The following is a 13249-nucleotide window of genomic DNA, read 5'->3' as shown; positions in this document are numbered from 1 at the left end:
TTGTTCTAACCTCTTTAGATTAATTTTTCCTTCAGTTTCCTTTGCTATCTCCTGTCTTTTCTCTTGACTTTCTAAAGATGTTCTAACCCCCCAATCCTCATCTCTTTTTGCTTTCGCACCAGGATAACCTACAAATTCCTCTTCAACTCTCCCCTTCCTTGCAATTATGACCTCACTTCTCTTCCCCTGTTCTACTTCACACACGCTTTCCTCACCTTCTATTCTAAGTACCTCCTGGGATTTCTTTCCTTCTAATGTGACCTCGCTTACCTCTCTTTGCTCTTCTTCAATAATCCTTTCATACTCTTCTAAATTTTTGTTTACATGATGCTCTACATGTTTAAGTTTACCTATCATTTCCTCTGTATTGTTTTTCTTTAAATCACTCATGGCTGCCACCCATTTATTCATGCTTTCTTCATACTTCTCCCCCCATCTCGTGACACACTCCGCGTATGTCCACTTTTTGCCACTCTCTCTTGACTTTATTATCTCTTCTCTTTCTTCTGCACTCACTTTTTGCCACTGCTTTCCTCCTTTCCTTTTTTTTTTCTTTTGGCTCACCCCACTTGGCCCTGCCTCCTCCTTCTCCACAAAACTACTTGTCTGTTCTTTCCTTTTTAAAACTTTTTTCCCAGTTGATGTGCACTCCATCTCGGAATTTTCTCCCTCGGAATCAGTCATATATACCCCACTGCCAAAAATGCTTTCTTCCTGTTCGGAAGGCAGTACCAACAGCTCTATTGACTCTTCCTGCGCCCTCTGACTCTTTCCTTCCTCCACCTCCAAACACACTAATTTTTCCTCTGAGGCAAGTTGCTCCCAAAAAACCCCCCCCACTTTTTTAAACCCCAAATCGCTTCTGAACTCTTCCTCCCCCCTAAATTTTCTATCCCATTCTTCTTCTTCCGCTGTCCATTCTGTTTTCACTACCTCATATTCCTCCTTTGTCATTCCCTTCCTTATGTCCATAATTTTGTCAAGCTGTTCCCCTATCACTTTATTACTTATCCCTTCTTTTGCTTTCCGCATCACTCTAACCCAAAACTCCCCATCACCTACTTTTTTTTGAAAATCTTCCAATTTTCCTTTTAGCCCCTCCTCTCCTTCCCTTTCCCATATCCTCTCTTCTTTCCCTCCCTCCCCCTGCACCATCTGTATTGGATTAGTTTCGCTCTCCCCCTCTTCCTTCTTCCTAGCTTCTTCCTCCAGCATTGCTTCCCCCTCCAATCTAAATTTCTCCTCCTTCCACCGCTTCACCTGATCCTCTCTCAGCTTCAAAAATTCTTTCACAGACATTCCCGCTCTTCTCTTCATGATCTCATCTAATTCTCCCATTAACTCTTTTTTACTCATATCCTTTGTTTTCAATATCACCACCCATAACTTAACGTCCCCTACTTTCTTCTCAAACTCATCCATTTTTCCCTTTAAAGCTTCCTCCTCTTCCTGTCCCTCCACTCTTTCCGCCCAATTCCCACTCTGAGTGCTCAAAACTTCCCCTTTCTCTCCTTGTAGAACCACTGGGGTTTCCGCCTCTTTTGCACTTCCTCCCTCCTGTATATCCATCTCCCCCTCCCCCTTTTTCTTATCCCCAAGGATACGTCCGTTCACAGCCGAGGTATCACCTTGCAGTAACTCAGGGGTTTCTGCCACTTCACCACTTCCTTTCTCCTGTAGATCCATCTCCCCCTCCCTCCTTTGTCCATCCCCCAAGATGAGTCCCTCCAAGTCCGAGGTGCTTTCTACCTCACTTTCCCTTGCTGTCTGGGCATAAAATCTTCCTGCCGATTCTTCTGTTGTACTGGGCTTTGTTGCCCCCGCATAGGATTTCCTCGCCCTACAGTTCCTTGCCAGGTGTCCTCTTACCCCACAAAGGTCACATCTTTTTGGGACCCTGCAGTTGAACGCTGCGTGCCCCTCTTCCCCACAATTGCGGCACACCACCCCTTCCCTCCCACAGTTCTCTTTTGTGTGTCCGTACTGATAGCAGTTCCTGCAATACGCCGGTTGGCCGGGATAAGTCAAAAAGCCTCTGTTGCTTCCAATACTAAAACTTGCAGGGGGGTGCATCACTCCCCCTGCACGTGATGGGTCTACTTTGAACCGAACCCAGTATCGACGTTTCCCGTTGAACATCCCGTAGGCATTTGATAACTCCATTCCTCCTTTCAACATTGTGCAGTATCTGCTCAGGAAGCTATCAATATCTCCCTTGTCTGTATACGGGTTATACAGATGGATCACCAAGGGCTTCTCCTCTAAGCCGAAGCTTGGTACCACTGTGATCCCCTTCAGCCTCGGATCTTCGCTCTTTTCTTTGCATCGCTCAAAAGCGCTCCAGCAGTCAGCCACTCTCACGAAAGTCAGGTCAAATATCCCCTGACGTTGGAAGTCCTGTAGACAAAAGACTTGCGTCTGCTCCAACTCCAACAATGCCATCATCACTTCCTCCACGATCCACATTAAATCCACGCGACTCCTCTCCTCCTCTGCAACCAGGAACCGGATGCCATTCTTTCCGCTTGGTCCCATCGCCATCGCTGTCGCCACAAGTTTAGGTGCGGCACCCTAATTGCAGCAAGAGGCTTAAGCCACTTAAGGCGATGCCCCAAGGCAAAGGTGCCGGCCCTTCACTCTCTCGTCTGTCCGCTCCGGATCACTCCCCGCTGCCAGAGATGGCGTGCCCCCCCAAAAGCAGCAAGGATCTTAAGCCCCCGAAGGGGCGATGATCCAGGGCCAAGGGGTCACAGTCTCCGCAATCACCTCTCAGCCAGACACTTGGTCTTAGCCAAAAGGCCGAGAAGCGATAACCAGAAATGGGCCCCCGCCTGAGCGCCGCCCGACGGCCGGGGGCGCTACGCTTTAGGGAGAAGGGCAGAGGGAGCCGCTGGCTGCCCGCTCGCCTCCTCCCCCAGCAGGCCTGCCTCCAGTCCCTCCGCTCCTCCCGACACAGCCCCGGGGAGTCTATGCAGCAGCGGCGGCGACGACGACGACGGATGCAAAAGCCAAAGACTTTCTATGGAGTAAAGAAAAGCAGCCGCACACACTGCTGGGGGGCCCGCATGGCCAGCAAACAGCCAAAAAGGCACATGCTTCCAGTTCTTTTTCCGGCACCAGGCTTCGTCTGCTTATTTGCATAGGAACCGCCCACTTTTTCTCTGCTAGCCGACTCGTCTGGGCTGCCATGAAACTCAGGCAGCAAGCAAGCAGCCAGTGGCTGGGCTTTTCAGTTCAGGTCATTTCAGCCAGCCAGCCAGCCATTGTGACAAGAAGCCAGCAAGTCAAGGCATTTGCTGCTTGCTGCTTGCTGCTGCAGTGTTTGCTATGCAGGCTATTTGGATACAGCTTCAACAGGAGTTTCTTAGGCATCTGCTCGTTCGGACTGAATTAGGCTAGGCAACAGGCGGCACTCCTGCTCCATGCGAGGAGGAGCTGAAAAGAAAAGAAAGTAAGAAGCCACGCAAAAGAGCAAACAAGACACAGCAAAAAGAAGGAGGCTTTATTTTGTCGTCATTTCATCTTCTTCTTTCTTTGCAAAAGAAAGAGCCAAAAATGCATGTTTGTTTTTTTTCTGTCAGACAGTGATTTGTTTCTATTTTTTGATACAAGCCAAATATCCCCAAAGGGAAGTGCACCGGTCCTGGAGGTACTGCAATACCAGGTCAATGCGTGGAGTGGACAGAGCAAGCTCTTCTTCCATCTCCCTGTTCTAAAAATCCATTTAATATATGGTCCCCAGATAGGGGACGTATCAGATATTAAACTGATAAGAACAGATTTTTTTTTTTTTTTTTTTTGAAAAATACTTTATTTATTCTTGACACGTAATTTCCACATCTTGTCACTTTTCGAAAAATAAAAAACCCCCGACATTACAAAAACCCCAAAACATTTCAATACAAATTTTGCATATAACACTTCCAAATTTACAAACATGACTTGGTACATAAAACAATTTTTCTTCTTTAAGACATTTTCCTTTTACAGGGTATACCTTCTTCATAGCGTGTCTAGAAAGGCGCATTATTTCACGGCACGATAACCAATTTGTTTTGTACCACTACAATATTTCTCATACATGTTACTTTTATGTTCCGCATACGTGAGCGGCTGAGTTTCCTTATACAGAATCAAGGTATCTATATGCTTTATCGCCCTTGTCTCTTCCGTTTGACCTGCTAAACTAACGCTCCAAATCTCCATGTCCTTGTCTCCCACCTTTTCTCTAAGCTCTTTTATTTTCCCCTCTAATGTTAGACCCACTTTAAAAGGAAAAATGGGTACTAGCGATTTCTCTATGACTAAGCTAACTTCCTCCTTACCTCCCTCTTTCTTCTTTACCCCCTCATTTTTGGTTTCTTTCTCCAACACTCTTTCCATCTCTTCTATCTCTTTTCCCACTCCATGTACTACATGCTCTAGCTTTTTCTTCCTTTGTTCTGTGTTCGCTTCCAACAAAGCTTTCCTTGCATTGTAAAATTTATCTCTCGCTTTTCTATATTTATCTCCCCATCTTTTGATCAGTTTTGTTTCTCTGCTCCCCTCCCTCTTTTTTTCGTCTTCCTGGCTATCCTCCTCTTCTTCAGTATCGTCCTGCTCTTCCCCCTCGCTCTCTGTTTCTCCTTCCTGTACTAGTACCGAAAAATTTGACTTCCCTACCCAAGACTGTGCTTTCTTACCTGATTTTCCCTCTTCTACCTCTTGCTGCATCCTACGCTTTACTGCATTCCTTTTCTCTGTTGTATCCATGTCTTCTAACTCCCCTTGCACTAGGTGTTTACCTCCCCCTACTACTACCCAATCTGTTTGCTTAGTTTGTTTGGATTCCAGTTCAATGTCTTTATGTTTGGGTGTTCCCCTTTCTTGTAACCCTTCTGAGTCCTCCACAGCCTTAACGTCCTTCTCTTTCCTTTTGTTGGGGTTCTGCGCCAAGCTGTTTAGGAAACGATCCTCCTCTTCCTTTTGTTCCTTCATCCCTTCCTCGTATATCTCCGTAATCGTCGCAGAAACATCCTCCTCCGATTGGCTTGTCTCCTCAACCTCTGTGACACTATGCGCGCCTGTGCTCCTGTTTGGCTCCTCTGTTCTTGTAAACGCACTGTCCTCCCTCTGTATTGTCGACTCTTTTTCCTCCTGTGTCTCCGGCACCACGGTCCTCTCCTTTGGTGTTGGTGGCCCCTCTCTCCAGCGGCCACCTGCCGCTTGAGCATACGTTCTATTCGTGCACATCCGAGACAAATGTCCTGGTGACCCACACAAATCACAAAGGCGGGGTAACTCACAATTATAGGCCGAATGTCCATTTTTCCCACAGTTCCTGCAATTCAGTCCAGATTTGTCACATGTCTCTCTGACGTGTCCATATTGTAGGCAATTTCTGCAAAAGGTAGGTTGTCCAGGGTAGTACAGGAACCCCCTATTTCCTCCAATAGTAAAATTCGCCGGCGGGCTCATCACTCCTCCCACAGCAGATGCATCTTCTCTGAAACGTACCCAGAAGCGCCTTTTGCCGTTGTATACGCCATATTGATTTGTCAATTGTTGGCCTCCTTTTGCCACACTGCAATACCTCAACAAAAATAATTGCAGATCCTCTGTGCGTGCATATGGGTTATACATATGGATCGTCAGTGGTTTTTCTTCCATTGAAAAGCTGGGGATCACTTGAATTCCTCTCATCAGGGTATCATCCAACTTTGCTTTAAATCTTTCATAGTAGTTCAGGCAATCCTCTTGCTTGGTAAATGTCAGATCAAAAACTCCAATCCTTGGGAAGTCTTGCAGGCAAAACAAAGTTTTCACAAAGTCCATTTCCATCATCTTCATTAAAATTTCTTGTACAACATACTGCAATCCAATTTCTTCTCTGCGTCCCTCTTCAACTTGCAAACGAATGGTATTCCTCAGGCGATCACCTTCTGCCATTTTCTGGCGATTCTATTGGTTGGGTTCAGACCCACAAAGACACATTGGATATCTCACTACACGTAGTGAGACCTCTATTGGTTGACAGTGATATCACACTCTCAAGTTACTGCGCCATCTATTGGTTGACAGTGATATCACACTCTCCAGTTACTGCGCCATCTATTGGTTAACCGTGGTATCACACTACACTTAGTGTGACCTCTATTGGTTGAAACCGGTACTACGTCCTCATGCAAATGAGCAGAACTAAAGTACTGCTGAATATTACAGCTTTTTTGTCAAAATCTGCTCAGAAATTCATCCCAGCAGCCGTTTTCACAGCCGACGCTTCTGTTATAGTGTCCAACAAGTCAGACACTACACTGGATCTTAGCCAAAAGGCCGAGAAGCGATAACCAGAAATGGGCCCCCGCCTGAGCGCCGCCCGACGGCCGGGGGCGCTACGCTTTAGGGAGAAGGGCAGAGGGAGCCGCTGGCTGCCCGCTCGCCTCCTCCCCCAGCAGGCCTGCCTCCAGTCCCTCCGCTCCTCCCGACACAGCCCCGGGGAGTCTATGCAGCAGCGGCGGCGACGACGACGACGGATGCAAAAGCCAAAGACTTTCTATGGAGTAAAGAAAAGCAGCCGCACACACTGCTGGGGGGCCCGCATGGCCAGCAAACAGCCAAAAAGGCACATGCTTCCAGTTCTTTTTCCGGCACCAGGCTTCGTCTGCTTATTTGCATAGGAACCGCCCACTTTTTCTCTGCTAGCCGACTCGTCTGGGCTGCCATGAAACTCAGGCAGCAAGCAAGCAGCCAGTGGCTGGGCTTTTCAGTTCAGGTCATTTCAGCCAGCCAGCCAGCCATTGTGACAAGAAGCCAGCAAGTCAAGGCATTTGCTGCTTGCTGCTTGCTGCTGCAGTGTTTGCTATGCAGGCTATTTGGATACAGCTTCAACAGGAGTTTCTTAGGCATCTGCTCGTTCGGACTGAATTAGGCTAGGCAACAGGCGGCACTCCTGCTCCATGCGAGGAGGAGCTGAAAAGAAAAGAAAGTAAGAAGCCACGCAAAAGAGCAAACAAGACACAGCAAAAAGAAGGAGGCTTTATTTTGTCGTCATTTCATCTTCTTCTTTCTTTGCAAAAGAAAGAGCCAAAAATGCATGTTTGTTTTTTTTCTGTCAGACAGTGATTTGTTTCTATTTTTTGATACAAGCCAAATATCCCCAAAGGGAAGTGCACCGGTCCTGGAGGTACTGCAATACCAGGTCAATGCGTGGAGTGGACAGAGCAAGCTCTTCTTCCATCTCCCTGTTCTAAAAATCCATTTAATATATGGTCCCCAGATAGGGGACGTATCAGATATTAAACTGATAAGAACAGATTTTTTTGTTTTCCATAGTAATTTTATTTTTCGACAGAAGGAAAATTGATACAGAAATTCTCAAAGAAAACACAAAGGTTAGCACATGAATACAGTCAAAAAGAACATTAAACAGAAAACAACACTTAAATATTCTCTATTTGGCTTTAAGAACCTTTTCTTAGCTTACTTATCCCACTATTCTTAACCACTCTTTAAACTTTCCCTTAAGGACCATTCAGTCAATATGCTTTTACCCTGCAGTCTCCGCTGCAGAGTGGAACACCGGCCCTCCTCTACTCCCCGATGTTCCACGTTAAGGACCCAAAGGAACCGGCCACTTTTGTGCCATTCGTACTATATCTTATCCATACTTCTTATCTAATCTTCTCCTTACCGTAAAAGCATACCTTATTTACTCTTCTATTTCAAGATGGTTGCACCCACCCTTTTTATTTTTTTTTTTTTTTTTTTTTTTTTTTTTTTTTTTTTATAAAAACCCATTTATATGCACACAAAAAAACATCTTTATACCAGCGCTCTCTTTTATCACAGGAAAAAAAACTAGTCCCTACTTTCATCTAATCAACTCATTCCATTTCTCTAGTTTCCATACTCGTGCCATCTCTTCACTTTCTTTTTTATCCACCAGATAATATGTAAACATTTTACACAAAATTAACTTTACACATTCTTCTATCTTAACTTCTTCTTTTTTTATCATCAGTATGTTTCTCACATTCCAGAGTACCTCTTTAACACAATTTACCATTCTCCATACCAACCTCCCTCTCTCCCTCCCACTTACCCCTAGCCCATACATCATTTTATTGTATTCCAACGTTTTTACATAAGCCACCTCCTTGAACATTGGTCCCATTTTTTTCCATATCCTCCGTGCATATGCACAGTTCCAAAAAATATGTACAACACTTTCAATGTCTCCACAATCTGCTCTCGGACATCTGTCTGTTACCGCCATGTCTCTTCTTTTTTGGAACTCTCGTACCGGCAACACTCTCCAAACACTCATCCATGCAATATCTTTCTGTTTATTCGTCAAACTCTCTTCATTCACATTTTTCCACACTCTCTTCATTTGTTCATCAGTCACACCACCCATCACTTCCATAACTTCTCTATCTTTAAGTATTTTCACTACTTTCTTACTTTCTTTCCATTCTTCTAATCTAATATCACTTAGCCTATATTTCTTTATATAATCCTCTATAATCGTATAGAACTCTGATGGCTGAAAACACACCGGTTTTCTTAAGTCCGGCCTTACATTCCACCTTCTTCTCAACATTCCACTCAGATTATAATTTATACAACTTGTAAACAAATATTCACCTTTGTTCACTCGGCTAAGGTAAAAACTGATGTACTTTATAAAAATGTACACTTCCACATCCGGGAGTCCTTTACCCCCCTTTGTCCTGTCTTTGTACACTCTTTCTCTGGTGAGTTTCTCTGCCTGAGATCCCCAAAAGAAAGTACATATTAACCGCGCTAGTTTTTTAATCCAAACATTTTTTGGTGGAAACACCAGTCCCACATAGAGTATACTTGGCAATAACACATTTTTTATAATTAGCAACCTGCCTTCCATGGTTAGTACTCTTAAAGCCCATATACTTATTTTATTTTTAACCTTTATTTCTAAGTCTGTCCAACTTTCTACCCCATCTAACCCCTTATTAAATTTTAATCCCAGAACCTCGAGTGCTCCTTCTTCCATTGGGATTTGGGCTTCCCTTAAACCTTCCATTTTCCCAAAGGTTTTTGCAAAGCTTTTATCTTTATTCAATTTAAAAGCCGACGCTTGACAGAAGAATTCAGTTTTAAACAGAGCTCTTTTTAACGCTACACTAGACCTACATATCAGGGTCACATCGTCCATATATGCCAGTATTTTGACCCCTTTTCCGTTACTCCCCGGAATTTCTGCCCCTTTTATAACTTTATCTTTTTTAATTAATTGAATTAAGGGCTCCAAGGCGCATATAAAGGCCAACGGCGAGAAAGGGCAGCCCTGTCTAACTCCTGACCCTACTCGTATCTCCCTTGTCAGGTTCGCGTTCACTTGTATTTTACATACTACATTTTTGTATAATAAACTTATATACTTTAAAAACTGTTCAGGTATACCCATTCTTCTTAGCACCTTAAAAAGAAACACATGAGACACCCTATCGAATGCCTTTTCAAAATCTAACGTTGTTATTACTAGCGGTTGTTTTCTGCTTTCACTGTCTGCTATTACATCTCTCAACAACACTAGGTTTTCCCCTATTTGTCTTCCCGGGATTCCACACACCTGCTCTTCCCCAATCACTCGTTCTATAATTTTCTTCATTCTGTTAGCCAAGGTTTTGGCTATGATCTTATAATCGCTATTCAATAGCGTTATCGGACGCCAATTTTTTAGCTCCTTTTTATCACCTTTTTTGAAAATCAGCGTCACAATTCCTTCTCTCATTGTATCAGGTAACTCCTGGTGTCCCAGGACTGTCTGACTTACCACTCCAAAATCTTCTTTAATTATTTCCCAAAAGGTCTTGTAATATTCATATGGGAGCCCATCGCTCCCTGGGGTTTTATTTTTTCCCCCTTCCTGCATTGCTTCTTCCAATTCTTTTATATTAATTTCTCTATTCAGAAATTCCTGGTCTCCTCTATCTAACCTTCTTTCTAGAGCATTTAAAACTTCCTTCTCGAATCCTGCATCTCTTTTTTTCTCTTCATACAGATCCTGATAAAAACTTTCCACCACCTCCAACATCTCTGCTTTCCCTTCCACCTCCATTCCGTTCCTATTTTTTACACTCTTCATTCTTTCCCTTGCCGAATACACCTTTTTGAAAAAGAACCTTGTGCATTTCTCCCCCTTTTCCACTTGCTCTACTTTTGACTGGAATATTATTTTTTTTCCCCTTTCCTCCAGCATACTTTTAATTTTCCTCCTTGCTTCTTCAATTTCCTCCCCCACTTTATACCCTAAGTTCCTCATCTTATATAGATAATTAAGCCTATAGTGCCAAATCTCATACTCCTCTCTCTTCCTCCTCATCCTTTCACATCCTCTTTTAATAAAAAACACCTTTGTTTCTTTTTTGACCATTTCCCACCATTCCCCCACATCCTCATACTCACTCTTTCTCTGTTTCAGTTTTCTATACATCCATTCATACCTTTTCCTCACGTTTTCATCTTCTAACAACTCCACATTCAGCTTCCATATGAACTTTCCACCCCTTCCCTTCTCATTCACACCAAACTCCCCCCTGATCCATACGTGGTCTGAGAAGGCCACTTTCTTATGTTCTACTGTAGTGATTTCCACATCCTTTGTCAAAAGAAAATCTATCCTAGACCTAATTGTGCCCTTGTCGCTATACCAAGTAAATCTATCATCCCCTTTGATATACCTCTTCCCATTGTCTATTAGGCCAAAATCCTCTATTATTTTCCCCAATAGTCTCCCCGTACTATCTAAGCCTCCACTCTCCCCTGCTCCTTCTCTATCCTTGCTATCTATAATGCAATTAAAATCTCCCACTACTATCGTCGGGTCTGTTCCAGGGAGATACAAACTAAGTTTCTTCAACAAATCCTTTCTCTCCCCTCTATGCGGGGAAGCATAAATATTGAATAAGCGAAAATGATAACCCTCTGCTTCAAAAAAAACTAAAATTAGCCGACCCGGCTCGATCTCTATTACTCTTACTATATTTATCTTAGGGTTTTTGATCAGCACCCCTATACCCGAGTTTTTACAACTACTGCTTCCTGACCATACTGCCAGACCCTTTTTCCACCCCTGGTTTTTGGGAGGTTCTTCCAGCCCGCACTCTTGCAAGCATATGATATCTCCTTTAAGGGTGCTTATATAATCTAAAACTGCCGCTCTACGCGTCGCTGACCCTATGCTACGCACATTAATAGACGCAATAGAAAACATAATTTTTTCATTTTTTTTTTTTTTCCTAGTCCATATTAATTCGTTCTTCTCATGGGTACTCACACATTTTTTTTTTTCCCTTGTATTTTTTTTTTTAACCCATTATCCTCTCTTTCCATCAAGTCTTTCTAGTGCAAAAAGAGCACACATCTGGGGCATAGTTTTTTTTTTTTTTTTTTTTTTTTGGTCAGCCCTTCCCATCCTTCCTCATACCTGACACGTCCTGCAGGTTTGAAACATTCCCCGTCTCTAGAAAGTTCAAAACCGATGGCGGGGAAGACACGTCCTCTCCAATCTCCGCCATTGTGTCGCTTACTCCTTCAGGGCTCGATACGTCCTCTATAACTTGACTGGGGCTTAGTATCACATCCTCTCTTTCGTCGATCTCCCGCAGGGGTTCAAATCTGGATTTTGTTTGCACACCATGTACCTCGGCATGGACTATTTTCCTTTTATTGCGTTTTTTGGAGTCCACCTGGTGATAATCCATTTCTTCCACCTCTTCAGAGGTGTATTCCTCCTCTCCCCAAGTTTTAATTTCCACAGCCCCCTCCCTCTCCTGCACCATGTTTCCAAAAAACTCTCCCAGCATTTCTTCTTTTTCCTGAAACTGCTCTGTAGCCTTCCCCCTAGGGGGTGTTTCCTCTATCTCCACCAGTTGATTTTCCTCCGGTTCGGGCTTTCGCACCTCTGTTTTCCCTTCGGCCGTCTCGGGTCTTTCCACCTCAGTCACCCCTCCCTCTGCTCGTAGGGTTTGAGCGTAGCTCATTTTTTGGGGGCAAGCTCTTTGTAGGTGACCTCTTTCTCCACACTTGTCACATCGCTTTGGCACTACACACTCTCCGGCGGTGTGCCCTTCCTCTTCACAATTCCTGCAGCATTGTCCTGTTTTGGGGCAACTGTCCATAGTATGACCATACTTGTAACACCGTCTGCAGTACAGTGGTTGCCCAGGGTACATCAAGAACCCCCTGTTTCCTCCAATACTGAAATTGCTCGGGGGCTGCATCACTCCCCCCACACCTTCCGGGTCTTCTCTGAACCTTACCCAGAATCTCCTTTTCCCATTGAATATCTGGTAATAGTTTGTAAGTTGTTGCCCTCCCCTTACTGAGGAGCAGTACTTCATAAGAAAAAGTTCAATCTGCTCCTGTCTGACATAGGGGTTGTACATATGTACTGTTACGGGCTTTTCTTCAAGCATAAAACTCGGGATCACTTTTATTCCATGCAACATTTCCCAATGCATTCTCTCTTGGCTTTTCGCATAGAAGTTCATGCAATCGGCGTTATTCATGAAGGTTAGGTCGTAAATACCTTGGTTCTGGAAATCTTGAAGGCAAAAAATTTTCTCCAACTCCAGCCCGAATCCATCCTTCAGAACCTTCTCGACAATATGCGTCAGGCGTATCGTTCCTCTCTCCGGTTCTTCCACAAGCAGCCTCACCGAGTTCCTCAGACGCGCTCCAGGTGCCGTCATGATCGCTGTTCAGAGCTCGCAACCTCCCCAAAGCAGCAGGTGGCTTAAGACCCCCGAAAGGGCCGATGCCACAAGGCCAAGAGGCTGGGACTCTCCTCAGCTGCCTCTGACTACGAATGATCGCAGCCAAAAGGCCGAGAAGCGATAACCAGAAATGGGCCCCCGCCTGAGCGCCGCCCGACGGCCGGGGGCGCTACGCTTTAGGGAGAAGGGCAGAGGGAGCCGCTGGCTGCCCGCTCGCCTCCTCCCCCAGCAGGCCTGCCTCCAGTCCCTCCGCTCCTCCCGACACAGCCCCGGGGAGTCTATGCAGCAGCGGCGGCGACGACGACGACGGATGCAAAAGCCAAAGACTTTCTATGGAGTAAAGAAAAGCAGCCGCACACACTGCTGGGGGGCCCGCATGGCCAGCAAACAGCCAAAAAGGCACATGCTTCCAGTTCTTTTTCCGGCACCAGGCTTCGTCTGCTTATTTGCATAGGAACCGCCCACTTTTTCTCTGCTAGCCGACTCGTCTGGGCTGCCATGAAACTCAG

The 13249-nt window shown here is 44.9% G+C and overlaps 1 non-coding gene and 1 pseudogene across 1 annotated transcript; both read right to left on the bottom strand.

Moving 5' to 3' along the window:
* Positions 1-3627: 3627 nt before the first annotated feature.
* On the bottom strand, positions 3628-3810 carry LOC142500095 (U2 spliceosomal RNA). Its single transcript, XR_012802805.1, has one exon. It is a non-coding gene; the product is annotated as a U2 spliceosomal RNA (small nuclear RNA).
* Positions 3811-7140: 3330 nt separating this feature from the next.
* LOC142500800 (U2 spliceosomal RNA) lies at positions 7141-7343 on the bottom strand (annotated as a pseudogene).
* Positions 7344-13249: the final 5906 nt, after the last annotated feature.

Source organism: Ascaphus truei, chromosome 7 (assembly GCF_040206685.1).
Source record: "Ascaphus truei isolate aAscTru1 chromosome 7, aAscTru1.hap1, whole genome shotgun sequence".
In the NCBI taxonomy this organism is placed as follows: domain Eukaryota; kingdom Metazoa; phylum Chordata; class Amphibia; order Anura; family Ascaphidae; genus Ascaphus; species Ascaphus truei.
This window is presented reverse-complemented; position numbering and strand designations above follow the sequence as displayed.